Raw genomic sequence first — 27,440 nt, 5'->3', positions numbered from 1 at the left:
GCGAGAAATGTATTAAAATTGCTTATGTAAGGACCAGAAACATAGTTATACAAGGGCAGCTTTTGCTAATGTCTACTAACAGCCTTTGAATGCATCAAGAAAAGCGCAGTACTAACTTGGTTCACTACTTTTTACTTTCTTCTCTGTTTTGGACACCTCCGCGTAAAAGTACAGTAGCCTATACGCTGCCGCCGCTGCTGCTGCTGTGATCTCAACCCAGACTTTCCCTGTTGCGCATGGGAGCATATTTACGGTAAAGGGGGCGGGCTCTGGCCTCCATGTGCGTCGCGTTTTGATTGGCATGGCGGAGTCTCGCAGTCCGAGTCGCGCCGCGCCAGCAGACAGGCAAAAGAGCCGAGCCTGGGAATAAAAAAAAACCGAAAGAAAACGCGCAGCAACTCCGTCTGTTTTCCTAAGATTCTTTTATTGCAGCGAGGTGAGTTGTTTTTACGCTTCTCTTCACTGTACGAACCGCCTGGATGGCTATTGTTGGGGAGGGAAAGTGCGAGGAGAGGCTCGGAGTGTGAAAAGTTTTCGAAGTGCGTGGAGAGTTTGGAGCGGTGAGTGAGCGCTGACGCCGGCAGTCTGGGGGCACTTGGCTCGCGTAGAGGAAAAAGGAAAACTGCTGCAGCGGACGGGCTGAGGGGGGCAGAAACGAAACTTTTCTGGGCGCATTTTCGCTTTTATTTTCAGAACTCTGCCGTAACTTAAACTGCGCGGTGTCGGTGGTGTTGAGCTCTCCGGTGACTTCGAGTTTGACTGTGTGTCCGCTTTTGGGAGCTGCTCTTTTGTGATCCACCGCTTTTCCCGAAAGAATGTGTTTTTGTCTCGGAGACCAACTTCGGATGTGAGTGCGCAACAGGACGAAACTTTCACACGTTTCGGCCCTATTTTTGCATTTCTGTTGTTTTCTGTTAAATGCGACTTTATGATTGTCTCGTGCGCAAAATCAGGAACGCAGACGTTTTATACGCGGCAGCAATACGCTTGGATCTGAAGATGCTGAGGCAGTCAGATTTGACAGAGGTGGTTGCGAAATCATCCAGTGTTTTCTTGTTATACGGGGCAGTTACGTGATCACTTTGGGAGCAATGCATTGCTTTTTGAGGCGCTGCGTTTTTCCTCCGTGCGGTTTGCTGAAAGCTGAAGAAAGTAGGGCTTTGGTGAAGAGGGGAAAAAGTGTCCTAACTCCAGCATATCCTAGCATTCCTTCCAGCCAGTCTGTCTGCCTCTCTCTCTCTCCTCTCTCTCTCCCTCTGAAACGTCTACGTGTCTGTTTGTGCAGCAAAGACACATCTCCCTCTGATGCAGACGTGGAAATCAAACATTGGGGCTCGTGGATGAGCTGCAAACTCAATGTCATCTTTTTAAAGAGGCTAAGTCTATTACATTTAGCCCACCACTTGGGGCCTTCATAATAACGCAACGTGTAAGTATCAGCATTGACAGAGTGCCAAAGCTATACATAATGCACTACATATACTACGTGTGGTTTTACAACTTTTATTTCTAGATATTGCTTCAGGTTTTAAATGCTTGAGCAATTCACACCAGCAGAGGGAGTACTGAGCTACTCAGGTCTCCTACTGTTATTTCATATCATAAACGAAATCATTGTCTTTTGAACGCTTGATCAAATTAAATTAAAAGTGAAAACGAGTGAGGATTGAGTTGGAAGGAATAAATGTGCAGCTTTTAACAGAAGCCACGTTGTTTTAAGTCTTAGTGGCATCATGGAAGTTTGCCACAGTTGCCCAGTTACATAAAGCCATTATAATTTGACAGTACCGGGGATGTATAGGCTATCTATGGAAGTCACAGAGAAACTGCTTTCATGCAAAATTTAGGTCTGTATTTCACCATCTACTCGCATGTTTAAATAGTCGAAATTTTCTCTGGATGCTGCCAAATGTAGGCTTGGGGGAAAAACAACCTATAGCCTCCACACATGTTCACAAATAGCATGCATGTATTGTTTTGGTTTTTTTAAGAGAAGTTGAAAGAAGCAGCGAAATCCGATCCTAAATACATGACGTCAGATGACATTCCTTTGGTTAAAAAAAAGGCTGATGTGGCTGTGATTTTTTTTTTCCTTGAAGAAAAGTTGATATCCAACGAAAGGCTGCTAGGAGAAGGATTTAAAAAGCTGTATGCCAGATAATACAAGCACATAGTGCAAGAAATATATATCCCTAATCTCTGCATAGAAAGCAAGGTTGCAAATCAAAAACTGAATCTGGCCCTAACTTGCTCTTAAATAGTTGCTTAACAGGTATGATAGGTGTCACTTTCGAGAAAAGCACTGAATTACAAGCCCCGGGATGCTTCTTTTCGTAACTAGGTCCTAAGGCAAAGTTTGCTGCTTTTTTTGAAGAACATAAGCGAATTTGCATGTTGGAAAGCAAGAATAGAAAATGCCTGCAGTTATTGTGCAACGCTATATGTAGTGAACCCCAGTCTCCTTTACCATGTCCTTTGCCTAAAGTTATCACTGTATCGAGGTTATTGAATACAATTGTTAACAGAGTGCCTAGAGACTAAAAAAGTATTCATGGATGGTCAAATTATAGAAACACAGAGAAGTTTCAGTACCTTTCCAAGCGAGTATCTTTTGGGTATTGCTTTTCTTTTTCTTCACAACCCAATTATATCGCAACTTAAGTTGAAGTAAGCCGAGCCGGTCCTGGTTAACCGAATGGGAGCAAGGTCTGCATCACTAAGCTTCTTTGACCTCATACATTCAACATGGTTAGAATGTAAACAAACTCACTGGCAGTCGCTTCAAGATTGCAAAAGAGTTGATGCATCCGTATTGCAGGAAACATAGCCTAACTATTGCTTTGAAACATTTCTTATTACTTTTAAAACATGTCAAATTCTTGCGACAGGTTGGTAAGCGGATACACTCAAAGGCGTTTGTGAACAATTGGTTTAAGCTTTGTTGCATGTTCCTCTCCTGTGATTTCTCCAAGTACCCCAAAGGAGGCTAGCCTTTGTCGCTTTTGGCCATTATGAGCTATTGTATGAATAGCAGCGAGGTTAAGTAACACTCTGTACATGTTATTGACCTGCTTTCCCATAACATTGTTGCACAGGTAGGACATGTATTTGTGCCACTTGACCTAGACTATTCTATTTTTTCTTGCATGCAAAACCTACACTGCATAGTCAAAAAAGTCACACACTAACACTTGAATGGACCACCTGTAGCTTTGATTATAGTATGCATTTGCTATGAAATTGCTTGGATGAGATTTATTTTTGGCCTGAAAAGTATGTTTCTGCCATTTCTCCAACTTTGAAGATCTTTTCGCTCCTCATTTGGGCCTTGTTGATTGATTTTGTGCATTGACAATATGAATGAAATGTTTTCAAGTTTGAAGATATGAGAGGATCATTTTGCTCGATATTTGTAACACATTCTGCTGTATTTCTCAAAGACAAATTGTTATATGAATGTGGATGCGATACAGCATCCAACACCTCGGGGATGTTGCCTGCGTTGCAGCTCCCAAAACATCTGGCTAAATTCATCCTTGCATGTCAACTTCCTACAAGCTCCGACACGAAGCGCTCATTCTCAGGTGCATTGGGTAAACGGGGTCAATGTCGGGCCGCCCGTTCTGTGCGCCGCGCTTGCCCGTGTGCTAACCCAGCGCTAACCTAGAACATGTTATCTGAAGGCTAATGTTACTGAACTGCTTGTGTGTCAGCAACAGAAGCAGCAGCAGAGCCTCTAGAGTTACCGTGACAAGACAATACGTCCCTGGAAAAAGTGTGTGAGCCTGTGAAAGAGTAGATAGGAACAAGAGGACATCTCCACATTGGCCTCTCAGCTGTTTGCTTCCTCTAACACAGGTTTTCCTGCAGGTTAGATCAGATTTGAATAACTTGATACCTGCGTGCGGTTATCTGCATGTAGCCGCTAGCCATTTGGTAACATTGCCAAGTCAAAATAAGGTCTTTGTCAGAGATTGTTTACGTACAATAAAGATTGCGTGCAGTGGAATTTGGTTTCGTTAACACTATTCACCTTATTCCGGAAGTTTGCGTAGGCGCCGCCATGAATTGTGCCCGCCACTTTTCTCCTATCTGTAACCATGGGACTGGAGAAGTCCACATAAAATCAGTTACTACACAAAAACACGGTGCAGTGTTGACACGTTGGTGCAAATGAACATTGGCCATTTTACACAATCAATCGACTAAACATCAGATTTGAGTGGAGAATATTTTCCCTCGTTCTCCGTTTAAATGAACGGGCTTTGCACTCGACCGGAAGTGTCTGAACAACAGAAGTGCCGGAACAAAGCAAAAAGTGGGCGGGGCGGAATAAGGTGATGAAACTTGTCATTTTTCCCCCCTTTCCCTGGATTTTGCATTACTATTGACTACATTTCAAAGTACTCATTTCATTCTAACCATTCAATCCTATCTATCCTACCTCTCCTTGGTTTGTAGAAGAATGGCTTTGTTGCGTAAGAAGCCATGATGCTGAGGACATGTGCAGCAGCTTTAACCGAGACCATCAGCTGCACAACAAACCCATCGCATGAAGCCGTGTTTTTCAAGGCCGGTAGATCTCACATGTACAGTAGAATCTATTGTGTGCGATGATGCCTCATTGCAGCTCTTGTATCACTACAGTAGATTCCCTTGTCGAAGAAGTGCTCGCATCTTTTCACTCCGTCCAACTCTGAAAAGCGGCAGGTGGGCACTGTCTGCTCTTACAGCGGTGACATTTGGAAGAAGAAGCGGCCCGTTGTGAGGGGGATCCCATCGCGGTGCTGCAGATGTGATGTGAGCAGCCTCTGTTCTTTGAAGGCCAAGGCACTGACACCTGGCTCTGCTCCGGGTCTTCCGAGCGAGGATCTTTTAGTAACGGGCAGGCAGTGAAAGCGTGCACATGTGTTCTCCCAATGCTGCGGCGGACGACGACTCCTCTCGCCTTGAAAAACCTTCTCTACCTTCTCTAACAAAAGGGAAGTAATAATGTAGATAAACGACACCTACTATAATATCCTGCTAATTCAGGATCTTAAAGCACATGTATTTGCTTTTGGATATAGGGTACAGTATTTTCAGTTCAACAAACCTCTGGCCAATTTGAAATCTTGTTTTAGACATTGTGTTTCTGCTTACATGTTATTACTTGATTGTTCTGCTCTACTGTTGCAGACTCTTGTATTTGTTATGAATGGTTGTGCCCCCAGTCTGAGGCATATACCCTGAGGCACTGCTTTACTGCTGGAATAAGCTCTAATTTTCCATGAGCTTTAAAAGAAACATGACTTGACTACGCACCATTATTAACATTCAACAGAGAAGCTATTTTCATTATTTCTCTTTGTGCTTTGCTCCTCGTTCTGTGTCCCTCTTTCTCAGCCCGTGGTCCACTGTTGAAGTATCCCAGCATCTCGTGTTTGCTTGGCGCGGAGCTGTAATGTTTACCCGCTCCCTCGCTCCCCCCGTCGCTCGCCCCTCTCATTCTCCGGAGCCCTGTCTCTCTTTCTTTTTTGTCTCCCTTGATAATTTCCTGCATTGTTGACAGTTGATTTAGAGGGAGATAAAAGAAGGCTTTCAACTTCTCCCCCCCTCTCCTATTCTCCTGGCTCCTGTGTTCAAGGATGGCTTTAGCGTAATGTTTCGTAACGCCATGACTCTTGTGTCTGTTTTAGCCGGTTTCTGTCTCAGATAAGGAGTCTGACATTTGGGCTGAGCGCGATTATTGGTATTTCAACCACTGTTCCCCAAGGACTTCAGTGAAACTCACTCATCCTACTTTTTCACAAACAATGGTACAGTCCCAAGGCCAGGTGTCTGCTTTCAGTCATGGATTTTGTCAAAGGAAGCCTGTTAAATGGAGTCAAATGTATATTGTAGAAGAGTGACATTTAAAATTATTTCATCACAATGAACATGAACTAGAATTACATTAAGGGCATGTGATGCAACCCATGACTTCACTGAGAAGTCATACTTCTCCATTCACTGTTTATGCAGTGTGGACAGAGGAGTGTTGGTTAGACTCAGCATTGACAGGGCACCGCTCTGCTAATAGTGGTCGCTGAGTTAGCGGACCTGTCCAGCGTGGTCTGTGCCCATGAAGCTGCACTTAAACTTTAATAAGACCATTGCAAACCTTCATGATGGCTAATGAGGAGGCCATCATGTGATCGGCAGGTTGGCCAAATCCTAATTGACGATAATAGTTGAGTAGAAGTCTGACATTCATTATTTCATTGTGGAAAAAGTAAGAAAGAAAAAAAATGCAAATACAGATATTGTTTTGCAGTCCAGTGAAGTCCAGCTGCCTATATTAGGACTTATATCACTGAGGGAGATATGAACAGGAATTGCAACAAGACACATGTCAATACATTGTATGGACACATCCACTGATGATTAGTCCATTTAATCTACACTTCTTTTTTCTCATTTACACTATGGTTGAACACAAATGATAGAGCGCATATGAAAGAGTCACCTGGGACTTTTCACATGCCTTCCTTATTGAAATTCATAATTACAATATGGCCAGAGCTGAATACAGATTTATATAATATACTGTATATATGACTTCTGTGCCAGTTAGTGAACCTGTGGACCTGCGGTGCTAATGCCCCTCATGGCTCCTCAGGGCAGAGCACAAAAATAGCTCAGCCCACAGTGTGTGAATATGTGTTCAGCTGTGTCTCCACAGCCAACACACATGCAGGAAACATACAGACTCTACGTGCCTGCATTAGCATGCCAGGCATGTTGGTGTTTCTAGTTGGCAGCTCCATGGAAAGTTCCGCCGTGCGATAATGGTTCTTCTTATGTCATTTTAGAGTGAGTGCATCTCTCAACTGTCTGCTCTACACTCTCCTCCAGGTGTTCATTTGGCACCGACCACTTTTAATGACTGCTTCTATTTATTATGTACCAGTCTGACACTCAAATCATGCATATGACCGGGGAGGGCTGGGCAAAATCATGGCAATATTTAAAATTGGTATTAACAGTCCAAGGAGAGGGTTGGGTCACTATTCTGAAAATATTTATCTATGACAGGAGGACATCTTATAGAATTGTTGTTGATTATTTGGTAAAAGTTAGAATATTAGAATATGTAACAGGTCCTTCACATAGAAAACTTTTGTGTTTTTTGTAAAAAAGAAAAGTAAATCATAGTGTTTCATAGTTTTGAATTACTGAACTTGATAACCACTAAGACCTACAGGAAACATAATAGATGGATCTGACCTCCTACAGGTAAAGAGGGGTGCCATAAGAACAACAGTCTCTGGATTAATAAGTTCTAATAAGGTCTTCCTTGTCTGGGTTTGCAAATCTACAATACACAAATGTTATCTACAATAACATATCATTCACCACTTCTTCAGTCACTCCTCAGAGTTGGGGACTTCACCAAAGCATGTTTAAGTGTCAAGGATGAAAGGCCTGGGACATCAATGTTGTCTGTGTGACACGACCCTCCCACAACATTTGACCCGATGCTCCCAAGTCGGCCATTTTAGATTTTTTCACCTCCAGACAAACAAAAAAACACATGACCTTTAGTCAATGATTAGATATACCCTAGTCTTTAGATTGTGACTGTTCATCCTGGAAATGATGATAAATGAAAGTCAAGTTCTTCAGTGTGATAGCTGACTCACACTCAAAAGTTTACAGAAGTTGAGATGTTTTAGTTGTTTTGTTCTGGTTTACTCACCTTTCACGCAGCTGTCACCTATCCATAAACAGTAAGTGACATCACACTCTGTGACCATGACCTCTCAGTTTAGCCTGGTCTCTCTTATTAGCTCTAAAACCCCCGCAAGACCCAACCCTCCCCATGATCCAACCCACCGCTCTTCCCCTACACCAAAAGCTTCCATATTCATGTAGGTCTTGTAAATTCCATTCACTGTCCCCATCAGACTTCAACTTAATCACACGGGAACAAATAGAAAGGTATGAAAACTCCCTGAATCTAGTGCATGTCGTATTGTTTTGAATGAAGTCGCGTTGAAAGTGTTGGCACCGTTCTCCTGAGTCACACATGGACATGGCTGGTCCGACCTGAGGGTTCCTGCACGGGGAAGGAAGTCGATGTGTTTTTTATGCAAAGCCACATGTTTTATTGCTTTCCCTTGTTAAATCACCTCCTCCTCTCTGCCCCCTCCAGGGTATGCAGACACACTCCTGGCCCTGTCTCCCCCACCCGGCGCTGCGCTGCATACCTCACCCCCCCCCACCTATCCTTTCCGCTCCTGACAACTTTACACTCCATTGCTTTAACAATGGCTAATGAGGTATACCATTTTAGCCCGAGAGCAGCATCTCATTTGAACCAAAATATTGAAGTCAGTCAAAACGGCGTTGGTTTATGTTGATCAAGCTGAGGACCGCACAATAAATCACAAGATCAGCTACTCTGACTTATGACTAGTATAGACCACATCACCTCTTATCAATTCAAATCACATATACACATGTTAATGCAGGTTAATACCATTGACCTGTGTTTTAAAATTAGAATTTGAAATGTCAAGAAGTTCCCTTGTTAACGTCAGTCACGCTGGGATAGCCCGTGTCAATGCCCCCTTTATCACAGTAGGGAAAGCGCTACTGTACCACTGCTTTAAAAAGAAACAGTCATCTAGACACAGTTATCTCATTGTGGACACGGCTTCCTCTGCTCCTCCATCCATCCATCCATCTCTCCCGCTCTTCCTTTACCTCTCCCCTCCCTGCCCCGGAGCAAGGGAGGCCGGACCCCCCACAAATCACTGAAACATTTCAAACACACATGGGCAGCTCTGGGCACACACAGTATCCCCGCGCCGCTGTGTGAAATCCCCAGGCTGATTGAGGAGGAGGAATGCGACCCCTTGACCTCCGGGACGACGGGTGGGCGGGGGGGTTGGGGGGGCGCTGTATAACACGGAGCAAGTGAATGTGTACACTTTCCATTGGCGTATAACCCCAAAAGTGTCCCACCTGATTACTCTCATTCGCTTGTAATGAAATAAGTCTCGCAGCTGTATTTATATTTTTGCATGATGACCGATTGGACAAATACATATTTCCAGCATAACATAAAGTCTGACTGCTGCACTTGACACTTTCTGTTGGCTTGTAATCCAGAAAGTGTCCCACCTGATTGCACTGATTCCATTGTTCATTTGTTTATTTGTTTGGGACCGTGCATATTAATGAGCACACAGGGGACTCATGCATGTAAACGCCACACCGGATTCTTCCCATCTGTTTCATCTGTTGTCCCACACTCGCACATTCTCATTCATTCTAGGTTTTTAGTGGCAGCTGGAATAATAACCGCATTTTTCTGAATAAAAAGCATTGCGCGACATGATTTAGCACCTCTATCCATCCAATTGAGTTGAGATAAAGTCTGATGTACCTCCTTCCACCCCTTGGAATTCCCACTTTGATTGGTAGCGCCAGACTCTCTCTTTCTAAAGACAATAAAAGGTGATTTAAACAAATGACTGTCCGCTCAGGCCTCATTGAGTTGTTCGCGGAGAAATTCTCAGACTGATTTGTTGGAACTGTCTGCGCAGAGAGGAGACGGCTTTCCCATGTAGGTGTGACTAAATAGGCCTTTCTCTCGCCGCACCTACACATGCATACCACCCACGGATGAGCTTTTTTTTCATGGTCCATAAAGTCCATGATCAGAATACGTCTCGCTGGTGCGTCTCCCCTCCGACTCCTTCGAAATGTGCATCCGTGTGAGAAAAGAGTGCAGGGGGGAGGGGCTGAGTTCACTTCTTGACTCTGGCATGGCTGGCTTAATTAAGACCCATGGCATGCAGCCCCAGCAGAGCGGGGCAGAAGCGGCAGGTCCACTCGCTGAGAATGGGGCATGGCAGGCCAGGCATTGTCCCGCGCCGCGGCACGGCTCCTTTCATTCCTCCCTGTGAGCCGCTTGTAATGTGGAGCTGATTGTGGCTGATAGGAGGTCAGTGGAGTGAAAGAGAGGTGGTCATGCAGTCGGTGACTTTTGCACCGCTGACTTTGTGTTGGATAAACATTGTAAATTTATTCAGATGCGACTAGACTTGACATACCACTGTGTTGCATTGTTAATGTGAGCTCTCAATCTCGAGCAGAAGTTTTCATTTTTGTGTCGTGCCTCCTCCTCTTTTTCTCAGCTTCTTCAGCTCAAGTGCAGATATACAGTTTTGAAAAGTTAATTTTCAAAGATCATTGTTGTAGACATGAGGGGGTTTAGGATTCTCCACTTCTCACTAAAAACTAAGTTTATTTTTTTTTGATCCTTTTTCCTTTTTTTTCTTCCTTTGAGAGTATTGTTTTTGGCTTAAATAGAAGAGCATCTGCCGCTGACCTGACATATCTTAAGGGTCTGCGTTTTTTACCAATACAGATGGGATCCGTGCTTTGGCAGAGCTCTGTTTTATGATTGTATCAATTGTTTATCTTTTGTCTGTGCAATATTGTGTCTATTGTGTTTGTGATGTTATTGAAGGTTTTTCATATTAAAGTTGACTTGAATCCAAGTTGTATGTACAATTGGTAATATAAAGTAAATAGTATGGTGGCAAAATATTCAAAAATGATCTTATCTTTCAATAATCTTTGCTACAGTGGAACAGTTTTTTATGCTTAAATGACTGAGCCATGCTGTTATGTGCAAACCCACATGCTACAACTGTAAGCCTTTCAATCTGCCTGGAGCGGGCCCCAATGCAGGACTTCAGGAACCTTGTGCAGATCTTTAGCTGCAAGATCCTGTTCAAAAGTATCTGACCTATATAGCTTGAGGTTTTAGCTTAGTAGGCATGCTTTAGATTGAGACACCTTCCACTGACCCAGAAGTAATGTTTGGTCCCTCATGCTGACAAATTCTCTCTGTCTCTTCATCTCTCTTCTGTTTCCTCCAACTCTGTGGCCTCCAAAGCTTAGTGCCATGTTTACCGACTGAAATATTGCCCTGTAGCCTCCAGTGTATTGATGAATCATGTGCTTTCTACAATAGCAGCTTGCAGGCCCTTTTGCTTTTGTGCGCTGGTGGAATTTTGTGTACATTTTCGTGCTGTGTTGTTGTGTGCGTCTGTGCGCGCTCTTGTGTGCCCCATGTGCTTGGCGAGAAGGAAGTGGTGGTGTTTGTTTAAACTAAGCACGCTCAGCCATGTGGGACAATTTAGCGGGAATGGGACCCCCACTCGCAAAAAATCTCTTGCTCATGGGCTCCTCCCTGCCCCCTCCAATCACTAACCCAGAACGCTTGTGAATGAGCGGCTGTCTTTTGAAGGGGTTGTTTGGGAAGTTGTGCCAATAGTGGGGAGCCAGAGGAGGGGGTTGGATACATTGAAGAAGAAGAAAAAAAGAGAAGGTTCTGGGTTAGATGTTTTGGATTTAGGACATTTAATTTGACTCAAAATTAGAAAACTAGGGCAGAAGTGATTGAGAATTGATAAGCTTAAAAAAATCAACGCATAAGCAATGGATGTTTATTTATTTTGCAGGTTAAAACAGTACTAAGTAACTTGTTTACCTTAATAAATCCTTTTCGTTGGCCCTCTGGGGTAATGCAAGTGTTAATGGGATGATTGGGGGGTCAGAAAACCACAATTGCAACTTTCCTGACCCCGGGTCAGAGTCACCAATACACACTAATAGGATCATGAAGAAGAAGCTTGCAGGCTAATGGGCAAAGCTAAGTGCGGGCTAGCACCACAGTATTTACAGCCAAGTTTGAGTGAAATGTCCATTTTGTAAATGAATGTACAATATCCCTCTCTCCCTTTGTCTTTTCTGTCAGCGTAGTATTTACTCTCACGGACAATTAATAAGTAAAAAATCGCAACATGCTACAACACCTGCACTGGCGCTTATGGCCTCTAGGGGCATGAGTTACTTAGTACTGCTTTAAGTGCATATTTGACAGGTTGCACTACCCTTTTCACAAGAACACAACATTAAAATGAGGTATTACAAAGCACTTCCGCAGTGTTTTTAAAAGCTTCCTCATTAAAATGGACACAAACTGTGACATAAGACACATGTACATAAGGGCCACGAGTGAGTTCCAGTTCTATCCTTGAAACTTTGAAATCTCCCTCTTCATAATGTTAAGTTTTAGAACATAAAAATGTAACTTACATTTATCAACCTTTCTTAAAAAACAAAACAAATACCAGTTCATTGGTTTTAAACTGAGTAACATTTAACAGAGCAATGCATAGGAAAAAACAAACACCTGTCATGTGGACTTCAGTGTGCATATAGGGCACAGATGGAGGGGAGAGAGGCCATCCAAAACACAGTGTGACTAATACTGATTGGCCGCTGCGCCCTTTGGAGTGAAAAGCGTGCAACCGCAAAGCTCACACACACGCACTCATGGGCTACAGGCTCCCTTATCTGCGCTGTCACTTGAAGAAGGATTTAGTTTATCCGGCCGGAGCGTCATATCGATGCTAAATGGCTCATTTTACATGGAAGCGGTGCATTTCACAGTTGTAAAAGGCGGACCGGGTGATAGATTACTGCGGTGGAGCTGACGATGGGGGGCTAATGCGGGGCTTGTGGCGGTGCAATGTCACACTTGTTGAATATTGTCATGTCTGGAGTGTAAAATATCATGTGATGTGCTGCTTTCTCTGGCAGAGCTTTCGTAAGGGAAGGACTTGCGAGATAGTAGGACCTTGTGTAGAGTTCATTGTGCCCGCTTATCTCCATGGAGACAAGAAAGTGGCCTAGAACGACGGATATTTTTCGTAGCAAAAGCACTGATGTTTCTGACTATGTGACATCAAAATCTGCAGAAACTTAATTATGAGACGAATTGCAAATGAGTGGTCACAAACTGCAATTGGCCATTTTCAAAGTCGGCGATTATTTCATACAATGGCCAGGATGAAGTTACAAAACAATCTCTCTTTCATTGGGGTCTTATGTAGGAACCTGCTACCTTAGAGGCTTCGGTTACACGTTTCAGAACAAAGTCAATTTGAGATTTTTGTTTCATTATGCCTCTCGGTCTCCAGACACGGCTGCACCTCGCATCTCTGGCTTTGTCCTCAGCCAATTAGAAAGCAATTTACAATACAAACAAATCCAATGCCCAGTGTAGTAAGTATAGCACATCTTCCGATTCTATAGGCAGAAAATAATCTACTTTTCAGCTTAAGATGATTTATCACTTCTTACGTAACACAACATTTCCAATCAATCGTAACAGTGTTGTAATGTTGCCCAGCTGCTATCTGATGACTCAATAGGGGTTTCCCAAACGCTTGATTCACAGGTTCTCCTCTTTCCAAGGAACTGCAGCTCATGCCAAAACATATATTTACAGAGAATCACAGTCTCATGTTTTGTTGTTGTCCGAAGACAGATTTTTGGTAGTCATGTATCAATATTTTTTTAATTCCTTTTGCAGGTTTAGGTGCATGTTTGGAATTATTAGTGTAGTACAGCATAGAGCTTTGTATTCATTGTTATTATTAAAGGGACTATACAGAGTTTAAAAATGTTAAAACTAAGTATTTTCCTTCCCCTCCATGTTCCAGCCATGTCCTAATGTGTAGAACGAGCCCAGACCTATTCACCACAACTGCCTCTAAAATCCTGCACGGGTCAGAAGTGCCGTCATGCATGAGCTTAATATAGAACCTGCAGTTACGCATTAGACCTGAGGTGGCAGTAGTGAGTATAAAAGGACCAATTGCATCTAGTCTCTTTAAGTATTGGCTGCGTAAAGTTCAATGACACCAAATGCAACAGGGGATGTTTCTGTGGCCCATTATTATTGGCATTCAAGCAATTGGCAGTAAATCTCATTAGTTTCCATTTGAGAAAGTATTGATTGACACACACTCCGTCCACTGAAACGCATTTATTCATTTGGATAGTGCATGATTGTACATAAGACTCATGCATGTACGCACGCTACACGGGATTATAACCATGGGTTAATCTCCACTCTCATTGATAGCCTGTTGTACATGTTTGTAGTGGCAGGGAAAACCAGAGCACCTGGAGGAAACTCTGCAAGCACAGGGAATCCGGGACCTTCTTGCTGTGCCACCGAGCCGCCCAACAAAAGTATGAAATCTGTCTATGTCATCTCCTGTACTGTAGACCCTCTGCATCTCCAATGTGTGTGGCCTGGCATAGCTGACGAGGAGATCCTTGGTTTTAGGGAGGGGTTAACTTTGAGCTCTCCTTAGGCTAACATACTCAGACACGCAGACTCAATGAACTGCACTCGGCGCAAGTTTTTTGAGCGGAGAAGAAAAATCTGGAAGCCTCTACTTTGTCAAGGAGTGACTCATGATCATGTGCTTGTGGGAAAACAGCCACTTCCTCTATATTAAATACAAACAATTGTGCCAGAAGTACACAACTGTCCTTAGGCTGCGAAAGGAGGATACTGCGCGTAGAGAGACAGATGAGGTTTATTGAAATGGAAATACTGACATCAGGCCTAATGATAAAGATAATGATCGGCGTCTGTAAACTATTTGGTTGTGGTGTGTTTACGCTTTGAACATCTGGTAAGCAAAGGCTCTGACACATGGAGGAACATACCGCTTTTGCATATCCGGTCGCGTTGTAGAGGAGGCTGCACTAATGTTCTACTGTATTGTAATTGGTCCCCATCTTTCAATGACACTAACCCATCAGGAGCACTGCAGCGCCCGGGGGAAACCTATCTCCAGATCTTGAGCGCTATAGGTTTTGGTAAAGACAAACCCAGCTGGAGGAAAAACAGGCAAACTAGTGTCTAAGATTCTGAGTCTTCAAAGATTTGATGTGACACTCAGTCTAGAATTGTGTGGGTCCTGTTGGGATAGTAGCAAAGTCAGCGAAGCCCATGTCCGAGAGGTTGGCACATTTATCCTATTTCGGGCAAGACACCCATCTGAATCATGTGCAAGAGTCTCTGGAGTGTAAAGTGTAATAGCTGTGATGGCGAGTGAAGAAAAAAAAAAGTAGAATTACTTGAAAAGATTCTGTCTGATGTAACTTGTTGAAATGCCTCGCTTTTGACACAATGACCCAGTTTACTCACAGCCCTCTTCCTCAAACAGATGAATATAGCAGCAGCGCTTGTTCCTGTCTTTGACGTTGCTGCTGCGTGACGACGTGGCAAGCGCTGGACTGTGGGTTTACTGCCTGCTGGGCCTCTGCCACACCACACACAGCTGCAAGAGAGAGAGAGAGGGAGAGAGCGAGAGAGCGAGAGACAGGAGGGGTAGAAGGAAAGGAGAGAGAATGTGGGAAAGAAGGGGAGAAGGAAGGGGAGCACATCTGTTTCAGCGTAGCTTGAGTTGAAGCTAGCGGCTAGCACTCCCGGCGGTACGCACATAGAGCTTATTGTCAGGTTCTTCAGAAACAGGGGAGAGGACGTTTCTTAATTTGCCGGACTCATTCAATTCTCCCTCTCCGGCTCCGTGTCTGTGCTGCTTTCACACTGGCCCATTGCCCGCTGTCTGTGGTATGACAGGCAGGACTAATGTTTGTTCTGGGGCAATAACACAATTAGGATTCCACACATATCTCTCCCCACTCAACCTCCGGCCACTGTGCGCCCCCCTCCCTCCCTACCTTCTACCTCTTGTCCTCACTGCTATAGGGCGGGACTTGGGGATTAAATTTGCCTTAGCCTGTATTTGGGAAGAATCACTTTAGAGTTAACTGTGCATGTTTTAAAGGGTCTATAGGGCTGTCATAATCATTATTATATCGACTTATCTTATAAATGACAGATAAACAATACATTTTTCGGCTGAATATTTATCGTCATTACATATTCGCATTTTTGGGGGCTTTTTATTTTATATACTACTTCTTTTCTTACCCTAAGTAGGTTGTGTTTCATTGTATTTCAATTTATTGTGGGATATTGTAAGATTAGAGCAGTACTAAGTAACTTGTTTACCTTAATAAATCCTTTTCGTAGTCCCTCTTGGTGTAATACAAGTGTTAATGGGATGATTGGGGGGTCTTCCGTCTGTCCTTGGTGTATCTGGCCAGAAAACCACAATTGCAACTTTCCTGCACCGGGTCGGAGCCACCAATAGACACTAATAGAATCACGAAGAAGAAGCTAACAGGCTAACGGGCAAAGCTAACTGCCGCTAGCACCATGCTACGACGTTTGCAGTGGTGCTTATGGCCTCTAGGGGCATGAGCTATTTAGTACTGCTTTAAGTCCTTTTTGAACTGATATTTTTAAGCTAAACAGGCCTAACATTACTCAATTTCTTCAGTATATAAGCTAATTTCACAACTTTGAGAGGTCGCTTTTCAGGTCACAGTAATGCGAACCATAACTATAGCCTGCAAGCTCACGATCGATGAGTTATAATTACATGGACAGTATTTTTTTTCACAAACCACTACATATGTATGATAAGAAGGAAAAAAATGTCTTTCTCTACTAAAATCAGATACAGTGACTGAAATCTTAACAGCTAAACAAGGATTTTCATGCACTTCAGAACTTTTGTGCCGTGAAAATCAAAGAAATTACAAGGTTTATCCATGAGACGCAGTGCAGAAATGTGTTTTCATGTTTGGTCAAATGTTCTACTGAGGTTCAGCTCTTGCGATTTGCTCATTCGTCCTGTTGAAATTGTGATTTTACGTTGTTATCCCCCTCTCTGTCCTTTCCCTAGAGTAGACAGGCTGCAGATACTATTGATTTAATCGCTCCTAATTGTAGTATTTTCCACTAATCTCCCGTCACGTCCGAGTGAGTGTCTCTCTCTCTGTGTTTTTTTCCTGGCTCAGTTCCCACTATTTGGTCCACTGCTCTTCCGCCAAAACCGCCCAGCGCAGGTGATCTTTCTCCAATTAACCTTTCTCACAGCGGAAAGCTCTCCCACCGCTCCTGACCTGGGTATAAAATAGCCGCCGCTTCCTCTCGATTTTGTTCACAGGGAAAGACGATGCCGCGGCCGACCCCTCCCTCTCTCCACGCCTCCGTCTGCTCCTCTTTCGCTTCTTTCTCCTGACCTGCCTTTTGTTTTCTGGGTGTTGTCTTGATCCTCTATATATGTGTGTGTGTGTTATGTAACCGTACGCTCTCCCTGGGAATGAGCCGCACTTTCTTTGAGCCCTCATAGCACCCGCCCACTGGCCTCGTCCCCGGCCAATCGGGGGGCCGGTGCGTCCCGCGCAGCCAATGGCAAGGGAAGAGCGGTACCCTGGAATGCGGGGGAGGCGGGTTTTTTCCAGGAAGTGCACAGCAGTAAAGTCAAATCCCGGACCTTTTTGGCTGAGCTGCTCCTTTGGCACTCAGGATTAGAATTACTCTGGGTGGGTTGGAAGCAGCTGCATATTTAGCTGTACAGAGCTTTTTGAAGTCTTAAGTAACTACAGCCTTGCATCTTTGAAAATGTACTTGACAGTTTTTTCTCCTGTAAAAATAGTCTGTGTAACTTTATCACCGCTAACCTCCAAATGACCCATTTTGTTGTGAAGGAATCCTATATATCAAGGTGTTTTGTGGCATATTTGGAGCAATGTCAGTATAAACATCCCATTGGAACAAACAATACATTGATCTTATCCTTCCCCATTCAGTAAGACACAATATATTGTTACTAAGCGTTTCTGAAGAAGTTCTGTTATGTAGCCAGTTTTCATCCTAAAGAAGCTCCTTTTTTGTTGATCTTTCTTGGGTGTATAGATATTACTTGGGTGGTAGAAAATGCTGATCTTTGATGGGGAAAAATAGAGAACCCCGTATATGATTCCAATACAAAGTGCTCCAGTATCAATATCAAAGCTCATAACAAGCAAATTCCAAGTGCTTCAATTATTTAGGTGGTACAATACAAAACCATGTAGTTTCGGTACTTTAAGGATACTTGGCTTTCGATACCGATACCTGAACTTTTTTCGATACCTATACTAAATTATTTGTCATATAGAACCATAACAAATTAAAAATGTTAATTTAGTCCTTTTATTTCCATTTAATTACTTGTATCATTTGTTTGAGGTGAAGCAACCAAGAAACTTCATTTAAAGCAGTACTAAGTAACTTGTTAATAAATCCTTTTCGAAAAAAATGATCTCCATTGTGTAAATTGGATGAACAATATCCCTCTCTCCCTTTCTGCTTTTCTGTCAGCGTAGTATTTACTCTCACGGACAATTAATGAGTAAAAAAACACAACATGTTACAACACCTGCAGTGGCGCTAATGGCCTCTAGGGGCATGAGTTACTTAGTACTGCTTTAACTACAAAAGGGTGGAAAAAAACACTTTCCAAGCTCATTTTTGACCATTTCCTTCCACAATTTTCCCCTACATTTTCTAAAATGTTCTACCTTTTCCCAATTTTTTATTTTTCAAATTGGCTGCAAATTTTCCCAGTTTTTCAAGCTTTGTCCCAAAGATTCCCCCTCCCCCCCATTTCTTTTCAAATATACCCTGCTTTTTCCTTCTTTAATTTTTTTTTTCAACATGCCTTTCACTTCACGTTGGTCATCATCAATTTTGATGACCAACAGCATCAAAACTTGATATAAAGATTTTCGACACTTATATTTTTTCGATACCTAAACCTTTTTTTTCTCTATACCATACTGGCATTGTTTAAAATTGATATAGCCCTATAAATGGCCCTTGAATTGTATTTTTATGTAACTATAACCATACAGACTCGGACAAGGGCAAAAGGTGACGTTTGTTTACAATTGTGTGTCCGGATTTCCTGCTTATTCGACCTTTAAAAATAAATAGCGTCCAATGAGCGGCTTTCTTCTCCGAGCTCTCGGAAGGACAGAAAGGAAGAGGGCGTGGAGAGGGCCGTCTTTAGTCACTGTGTCGTCTGTTTCGGGGCCCGTGTGTTCCTGGAAACACATGCCTAGATGAGAGGGACTGCGCTGGTGGCTTAGCGGATGGATAGGAGGAGGATGAGAGGGGAGAGAAAGGCGATGCCCAAGGTGCTCATTTTGTCTGCGTGTGCACATGCAGGGCCAGTGGAGAGAAAAATGCTGATTGGAGTTGTTCTCCAGGCTTCGTCCTAACTTGTCGGCGCCTGGACTGCTCACAAGGATCTGCAGAATGCCTGGTATTTAAAGGAAACAGGAAACAGACTGAAGGGGGGTGGGGGGTTGGGGGGGACACAGGGGCAAGATGAAAGAAAAGTAATGAGCTCCTCTTTTGGATGAAGTAATCGAGGAGTAGAAATAACAGTGTTTTTTTTAATTTGGAACCAAAACACTCCAGTCAGTGTAAACAGGGATATTTGAAATTCTTTTTGCACTTTTTTTCCGCCACACACGGTCAATATCTAAAACAAAAACACATGCTTTTTAACCTCTTAAACAAGCGCATTGTCTCCAGTTTGGCATTACCCAAATCTAGAAGCTTCTTGACTGGAGATTTCAGCCTATAGGCCAGCGTAACCCTCATTTGAAAGCTAAGACCTACAAAATTGATTGTTTTTTGTCGCTCTTTTGCTCATTTTTGTCGTGGTATTTTCATCCTCGTTTTCTTTGCTTATTTTGACGCTTTGTTTGAGGAGATTTTAGATTTGGGTAAAGCCAAACTGGAGAAAATGCACTCGGTCAAGGCCGGGGTGGTAAGAGGTTTTTAATGCTATGGTTTACTATTGAACCTGGCAAAACTTATTTGCTCGGGACAGTCCATGTTAATGAACACACTTTGGACTCATGCATGTAAGCAGTGTACATGTTTTTTAGCGGTAGATGAAGCCTTAGCACCTGGAGGAAGCCTATACACAGGGACGGAGAGAACATTCAAGAATTGCCTTAGAAATTTGCCCCTGGGTCTCATGCGGCACCGGTCTTCTCGCTCATAAATATAGGTAATAAATCACTGCTGCAATTTTGATGTTTTCTTTGGCACAGCCCTCCTGGCAAAGTGTAAAACCACAAAGTGTCCCTTGTGTCAAAAAGTGTGTCCTTATCTGAACTATAGAGCTGGTAATTCAACTCCCATGCTGTGCACACATTGCGTAGGGGAGGGCATCTAGCTGAAGAAAGTGCCAATTCAAACTTCAAGTATGAATTATCTGTATGCATATAATTCTCAACTTCCATAGATTTTATTTGTTCTTTACTTGTCTGTACTTCCAGCTTGGAGAGAAGTTGATACTTGTGGACTTCATGTGCCAGACAGGTGACCTCACTGGTGTGTTCAAGATAAAAAACATAGTTGCAATTTTTGGCATAGTTGCCATATTCCACCATTTTTCTAATATCAGGCAACCTTGTTTCAAATTGCATTATGGGAAGGTTGAGGTTCGAAGGGTGTTTCTGCCGTTTGCTAATAGCATCTGCCTCGAGTTATGCGCACAATGTAGAATCCCACCACAGTCTAACCTTGGAGACACTCGGGGAATGCTGCATGTAGCAATAATAAAGGAAAACATTCGACAAAATTACGTGCAGAACGAAAGGTTGGGATGAGGACATGAGCTTTTGCTTGACAGCCAGGAGAGCACATTCAGTCTCCTTGCTTAGAGATCCAGTGTCTGCTTGATGTGTCCCCATTTAGCCACTACGATTTACGGTCGCTGTCATCGACTAAAAGTCTACCCCGCAAGCAAAAGGACCCCCGCGAAGACTTTTATGATTTGTCAAGCTAATAAAATAATCAGTCTATAGGCTTTAAGACGATTTGATAGTGCATGTTTTTATGTACGACTCAATGGAAACAGGTGCACAACATGCAAACATTTTGGAATGTACTGTTGCTATCAATACAAAACATGCTCCTAATGACCAGCTTGACACAGAAAATTCTATTTTTGCAGTGGGTAATGAAAGAATGGATTTGGATGAGAACCTAACCTATTAAAATATCATATTTGGCTGCCTTTAGTCAGCATCTCCATGGACACGAGCTGCAGATGTCTCCACTCCCAGTAAATTTACAAGTCTTGTCTTTGGAGAGGTGAGCCGCTCACAGCAAACGCACATTTGTTAATTTTTTTGATATGCTAAAAATGCTAAAAATGTCTGTAATGGAATAAATGTTTGCAGCTTATTCTATTTATTGGGTGAAGTGTGTTGAAGGTAAAAAAAAATAAAGTAAAGGTGCCCTAGAGGTTTGAAATTGAAGTAGTTTGGCGAGGAGCTTGTTCGTACATGGCTTTGCGAGCGTGCGCGCTGATGTACGAGTCCGTCGTCGCATTCCTCTCTCCACCCGCTGCAACTGCGTCTCCGTGGATGACATATCATTACGGCAATTACAGGGCGAGAGGGCGCAGACCGTAGACCCGCTGGCAAATGTATGCAAGGAGCACACATGCAGGAGCCAAACGTATCAAAAAGGAAGATGAAAAGAGGGATTCTTTTTGATCAGTTTCAAAAGTGCATCAGTCGAATTTCAGAAATGTTACATTTTCCCCAAGTTTCTAATTCCAAGGCAGAGTAGTGTCTTTTAGTGTCTTTTATTTTTGCTTCAAGCTAGTCCTTGCTCTAAGTAGGCTTGCTCTGCTGTTTGGTTGCAATGATTCCCAACTTGTGAGAAGGTATTGTGATTGAGAGGCTAGGTTGAATGTAAGTGGATTAAATCTGGTATTTCAACATCAATCTTAAAGCAGCGCTAAATAACTTGTTTATCTTAATAAATCCTTTTTGTAGTCCCTCTGGGTAATGGGATGATTGGGGGTCTTTCATCTCCCCCTGGTGTCTCTGTCCAGAAAACCACAATTGCAGCTGTCCTGCCTCCGGGTCAGAGTCACCAATACACCGTAATAGAATCACGAAGAAGAAGCTAACAGGCTAGCGTGCAAAGCTAACTGCAGGCTTGCGCCACTTAAACAGTACTTGCAGACAAGTTTGAGTGAAAATGTACAATATCCCCTGCAGTGGCACTTATGGCCTCTAGGGGCAAGAGTTACTTAGTTCCGCTTTAATATAGTTTTTAGAAGCTCTTCTGAAAGAAGTCGACAATATGTATAATTCTTTTAAGTACGTCAGTATGGACTTTTTTTTTTTTTATGTTTTCAAATGACATGCTAGCAAATCGATGTCATTCTGAGCTTTAAAATGTGTGGGACAGCTTCGTCTTGATTCATTCATTCATTCAAGCTTTATTAAGGACACAAAATCCTGGTCCATGGTATTAAAAGAAAAAAGAATTTTATGAAACTGAAATACAGATCGGAGCCCTAGTGCATAGCTCAAAACTGCAGCTTCTCCAGGCATGACTTGGACCAAGGAACAGTATTTGTAATATAGTTAAGCTAAAAAAAAAAGTCTAGTTTGCTTGATTGTCTCCTTTTAAGGTCACAGGAAAGGGATTGAGTTGGACACTTGAATTCAGACAACATTCAACCATGGTAGGAAAACAAGGAATTGACTTAGAAACAGAAAGATTAGAAATGGGAATAGAAAACACAATCTATCCTGAAGTTAAAACAAGATGGATTACAATAGATTAGTCTATTCTATGTATCAGCATACAGACGTTCAATAGACACTTTTCCCTCTTTGTAAACTGTCATATTGTATTATTTGCCCAAAGCCTTGTTATTAGCCCTTACAGGGAAATAAGAGTTGAGTGCAACGTGGGAACCGGAGTAGCGTCCATCTTTCCTCAATCAGTGTCTTCTTTGTGCCGAGCGTCTGTGTGTACGTGTGTGTCCTTCTCACTATAAGCACCAGCAGCATTCCTCTCCTCCCGCCTCTCTCCCTGTTCCTCCCTCCCTACCCCCTCCTCCACTCCACCTCTCTCCTCTTTTTTTTTTTCTTTTTTCTCCTTTTTCCCCTCCTCAGTTGCTGGAAAGAGCGAGGCAGGTCTCCCATACACTGAATACCTTTTGTAAGAGGAGCTGGACTTCAATGGGAGTGGTATTGGTGGCACTTTCCCACAATATTTAGAGGCGACGACCCCCTTTTTTTAAACTCAAAACCTCTTCAATGCATCAACTTGTCCTCGGATATCTTCGAAATCCTTTTTTTTTTTTTAACCAGGCATTCCTTCACTAATGCTGGCAAATGTACACAAATTAATATTGAATCTAGAAGTGATTATTCGTAATATTTTTAATGTTTAATTAATATTACATTTAGATTAGTTTTGTGTGATCAAGATTTACTTTTGTGACGAAGCAGAAACATGAACTGCTAAGCTAGGGATCGCCAACCATTCTTACCCTGTGATACTTTTATGTATGAGCTCCTTATAACATTTGCATAACTATGATGGAGTTTTGCACTGGCGAGTTGGTAGCCAAGATGATGTTTCAGCATAAAAGAGATTTTTCATACTTAAAGCTGCATTATGCAACTTTTTATGGGAAAAGAAAGTTGATATTTGTGCGTATTTGACCTTGTAGTGACCAAGCGGCGGTATAAGTGATCAGCATGGCACATTAATTTTCAATCTTGGTGGTCTCTACAACGCTCCAGGATCAATTGTTTTGTAGGTTTTCTGGCGAGAGGGTCCGTCAGCTACGAAAACCTTCTAAACAATGAATCCTGGAACTTCCTAGAGACCACTGTGATGGAAAGTAAAGGTGCCATGCTGACCACTCTCACAGCCGCTGGGTCACTACAAGGTCAAATAAGCACATATATCAACTTTTTTTTCCACACAAAAAGTTGCGTAATGCACTTTTAACTATATTTACCTTAATGTTTGCAGATTATTTCCAATATGTCCTGAACAAAAAGCATCTAAAATGAGGCTCATCAACTGTGAACAGTATGTGTAGAAATATATAGAAGGCCTTTGACAAACTTCTTGGAAAGGCTTGGAGAACTTGTTGATGCTCCTCAGTTTAACACTAATGCAAGACACATAGACTGACTTCAGAGCATGTTTGTAAAAGTATAAACTCAGTGATAGTCATTTTGTGCAATGCAATAAAATCCCATGGAGATCAGATATTATGCCTGCACATGATATTGTCTAAATAGCTGCAGCCTTGTGATTTGCCAACTGCGAGAACTCAAATTACGGTTTACCTTGCAGTCCTATTTTTCACTGTATTCCTATGGACGGCGTACAGTAGATCGCGCTCGGAGCGTTGACACCTGAGAGCATTCCTCAGCGCTTAACACACCCAACATCGGGGGAATGAGATACCTACAGCTACGTCTGAGCTGTGGTTTTCTGTGCTATTTGGTGCCTCTTATGTCAACACATTTACATGCACGATGCTCATTGGGACGTATTGAATGTCAGATAACTTCAGAGGTGGAACAAAAAAAGCCCCCATACGTGAAAAGTTAGAGCCAGCAAAAAAAAAAAAAAAAAGAAAAAGTGGTAGATTCGTCGTTGCAGGTGATAGCATTGTGTGACCAGCTAGGAAGTTGTTTTTAACGTTTACACCAGCGATGCATGCTTGACAGTTCCTGCGTTATCACAAGATCCAGTGAGTGGGTGCACTTCCATATCGAGACCACACATTTGCAAAGAAATGTGCCGGGGAAAGTAAGAGGAAAGTTCAGTTTCCGTTTCGGTTCCCCTCTGACAAATTGGACTTTTATGATATTTGTGCTTCTATACGATCAATCCCTTACTTATATTCTTTACACTTGCGTTTTATATTTAGCCATTTGTCAAATATTCCACTGGTGCTGACGTTGAACTATGATGGCTGTATTACTTTTACTTTCCTTTTTTTCAATTAACATGCTTGTCGGTATTTTGGAAACTCCGAAAAGGTGTCACAGTGTGCTTTAAAGATGTTTTTAAGAGAGCAATTGTTGGAAATCCAAATACGTTACAAACCTTTAAAGTTCAGTTACATTTGAAGCTTTTGATGGATTCTTTGTCGTGATGAATTGGTTGATAACCCATATTTACTATTTGAATAATAGCCTAAACCGCTTTCTGTCGGTCAGTTATGGATTTCCGTCCGCTCTCTCTGCTCATGCGTTGATAATGCTTCTCCACCGAACTGAAGGCTCTGAAATCAATGCATATCTTGTTTTTGTGACACAATCACTTCTGGGAAGAACTTGTCACGCCTGATACATGGAGCCATAACACATATCCTCTGCTCCCCTTCAAAATGAATGACCGGCAGCAGATTCTCAATTGAATTTGGTGTGGAGTGGTCCTCGAGTGGGCTGTACTTTACGGGGCAATGCTGCAGTTATTAGTGAGTATGGCTGCCAGTTAAGTTGGGGCCTATAGAAGCGATGATGTAATGAGTTTCAGAACATTTTTGCATAATTTCCTTAAAGCTGCATTATGCAACTTTTTATGTGGAAAAGAAAGTTGATATTTGTGCTTATTTGACCTTGTAGTGACCCAGTGGCTGTTTGAGTGGTCAGCATGGCACCTTTACTTTCAATCACAGTGGTCTCCAGGATGCTGTGGGTTGAATCGTTTTGTAGGTTTTCTGGTGAGAGGCTCCTTCAGCAGTGAAAACCTTCAAAAAATAATTAATCCTGAAGCGTCCTCGAGACCACCGTGATTGAAAGTAAAGGCGCAATGCTGACCACTCATACACCCACTGGGTCACTACAGGGTCAAACACGCACAAATATCAACTTTTTTTTCCCCACATAAAAAGTTAATCGCACAGCTTTAATATGTTGTATTGTAAACTCAGCTTAAAGTGTTTTTACTCAATTGATTCACCATCTAACTCTAAAACCGTCCCAAAAACCAGCAGCGGTCAGTTTGAGTTGGATTGGTGGCAGGATTATTTCCTTACTCAACTGATGGGGGGGATTAAGCCTCCCTGTGATCTCCGAAAGTGCTATCCAGTAATTAAGAATAGTAATGGAATAGTTGGTTAGATCTGTTGTGTGTTATCATATTACTCTCAATTGGCTATCATTGCCGTAGAAAAGCTGGCCGGCCTAGTTTTTACTGAGCGGGTGCATTGGCGTGTGTATTTTTGAGGTGTGAAGTGTCCGGTGGAAGTGTGTCAGACCGTCTGCGAGCTGCATGTGAATGTCCATTATGTTCTCCATCAGGACAGACTGTGAGTAATGGCCCATGTGTATCTGGGGCTGCTGAGTGTGAGCACTGTTAGTGTTTGGTGTCTGCGAAAACACAGGGCTATTGATTCTCAAAAGTGTCAACAAGAGAAGGGGCCACTTCAGATCATATGGAAGTCTTCAAAGTACCGTAAAGTATAAAAGTGGATCCGGTGTTATTAAGTAGAAGTGCTTTATTGACTGTTTTGACCTCACAGTGGAGAGCAATCCAATAGCCTTTAAGTCCATTCATCCTCCATATCATCTCTTTCACCGCCGGGATGTAAGGTCTATAAGTCTAATGTAAAGTATGAATGAACAATGAGCGTTGTTTGCCGGTGAAATCACGGCCAGATGGACAGTGGCGCTGACATCTACAGACATCCCCTACACAGACGCACAGTGTGGTTCCCCGTCCCGCCGGAATGCGGGAGGAATAAGGTGTCGATTCCCAGCTGGGATAAAATGTTAAATGAAAAATTCCACGTTGGATCCAGAGGACAATCCCTCGCTTGTCCCGCCGAGTGAGTGTGCTCGCATGGGCCGTCTGTGAACACCCGTCTATGTCTAAAACAGAAAGTCCCTGTGTAAGCACTGGTGCACATAGGAGATGTATAGAGCAGCGGTTCTCAAGCTGTGGACAGGAAAAACCTATGGTGGTACTCAAGACTCTTTAGCTGCTCAAGTATTGTGGTAGCTCCAGTCCTAGGATTAGATCTGGTTTAGTCTTGACTTGTCTGCCCTGGAGTACACCGCATTTAGTTCTATTGTTGAGAGAAAAAACAATACTGCCTGCTCTCGTTTTTTGAAAATCAATCTTTGAAAGACTTAAGGAGATGCACTTTGATTTTAGGAAGTCTCCTCCTTCCCTCTCACCAGTGTCCAGTGGAAATAGTGCACCAGTATAAATATCTAGGCACCATTACTGATGACAAACTGGCCTTTGAGTCTCAGGTTGGTGCTCTCTGTTCCAAAGCTAATGAGCGCATGTACTTTTATCGTAAAGACTTTTAAGAGAATGTTTCATTGAGTCTGTTTTGTTGGTTTGGTACAACATTGTCCTTGGAAAAAATAGGAAGCACTTGCAGAGTATTGTGCGCACTTGTGGGGAAATTGCAGGAGGTACATTTAACGACCTTCAGGACAAAGAGGCCCAGATCTTCAGACGGACCAGGCAGGTCACCTCAGACTCGGGCCATCCTCTATGGGCTGAGTTCAGCTCCCGTCTGGCCACAGATTCAGCAAGGGTTTGATAAATAGATTTATTTATTAACTCTTTTGTTCCAGATGCCATTGGTAGTTTAAACGGCACTTTGTAATTCTATGGAAACTGTGCTTTTCGTCATTCTGCTGCTGCAAACCAAACGACTCTTTGAACCTTGAAAGTGCATAATATGACAGTCATTGCAATCTGTACAAATATGCTACATTTGGAAAGGGATGCAAACGATCTCTTTCAGGATGATACAATGATGATGAAAGCGCCATCTTGAATTAAAATCTGCCAAACAACCTCACCA

At 42.7% G+C, this 27,440-nt stretch overlaps 1 protein-coding gene across 1 annotated transcript in view; it reads left to right on the top strand.

Moving 5' to 3' along the window:
- The first annotated feature begins 322 nt into the window (after positions 1 to 322).
- The window catches only part of fndc3ba (fibronectin type III domain containing 3Ba), a 108,534-nt gene continuing 81,416 nt past the window's right edge, over positions 323 to 27,440 (top strand). The window contains exon 1 of the mRNA XM_079573380.1: positions 323 to 436. The gene's annotated coding sequence lies outside the window, so the exon portion shown is untranslated. The remainder of the gene's footprint in view (positions 437 to 27,440) is intronic.

This window comes from Gobius niger (genome assembly GCF_951799975.1).
Source record: "Gobius niger genome assembly, chromosome: 16".
Taxonomy (NCBI): Eukaryota; Metazoa; Chordata; class Actinopteri; order Gobiiformes; family Gobiidae; genus Gobius; species Gobius niger.
Note: the sequence above shows the minus strand (reverse complement) of the source record. Positions and strands in the feature narration are given on the sequence as shown.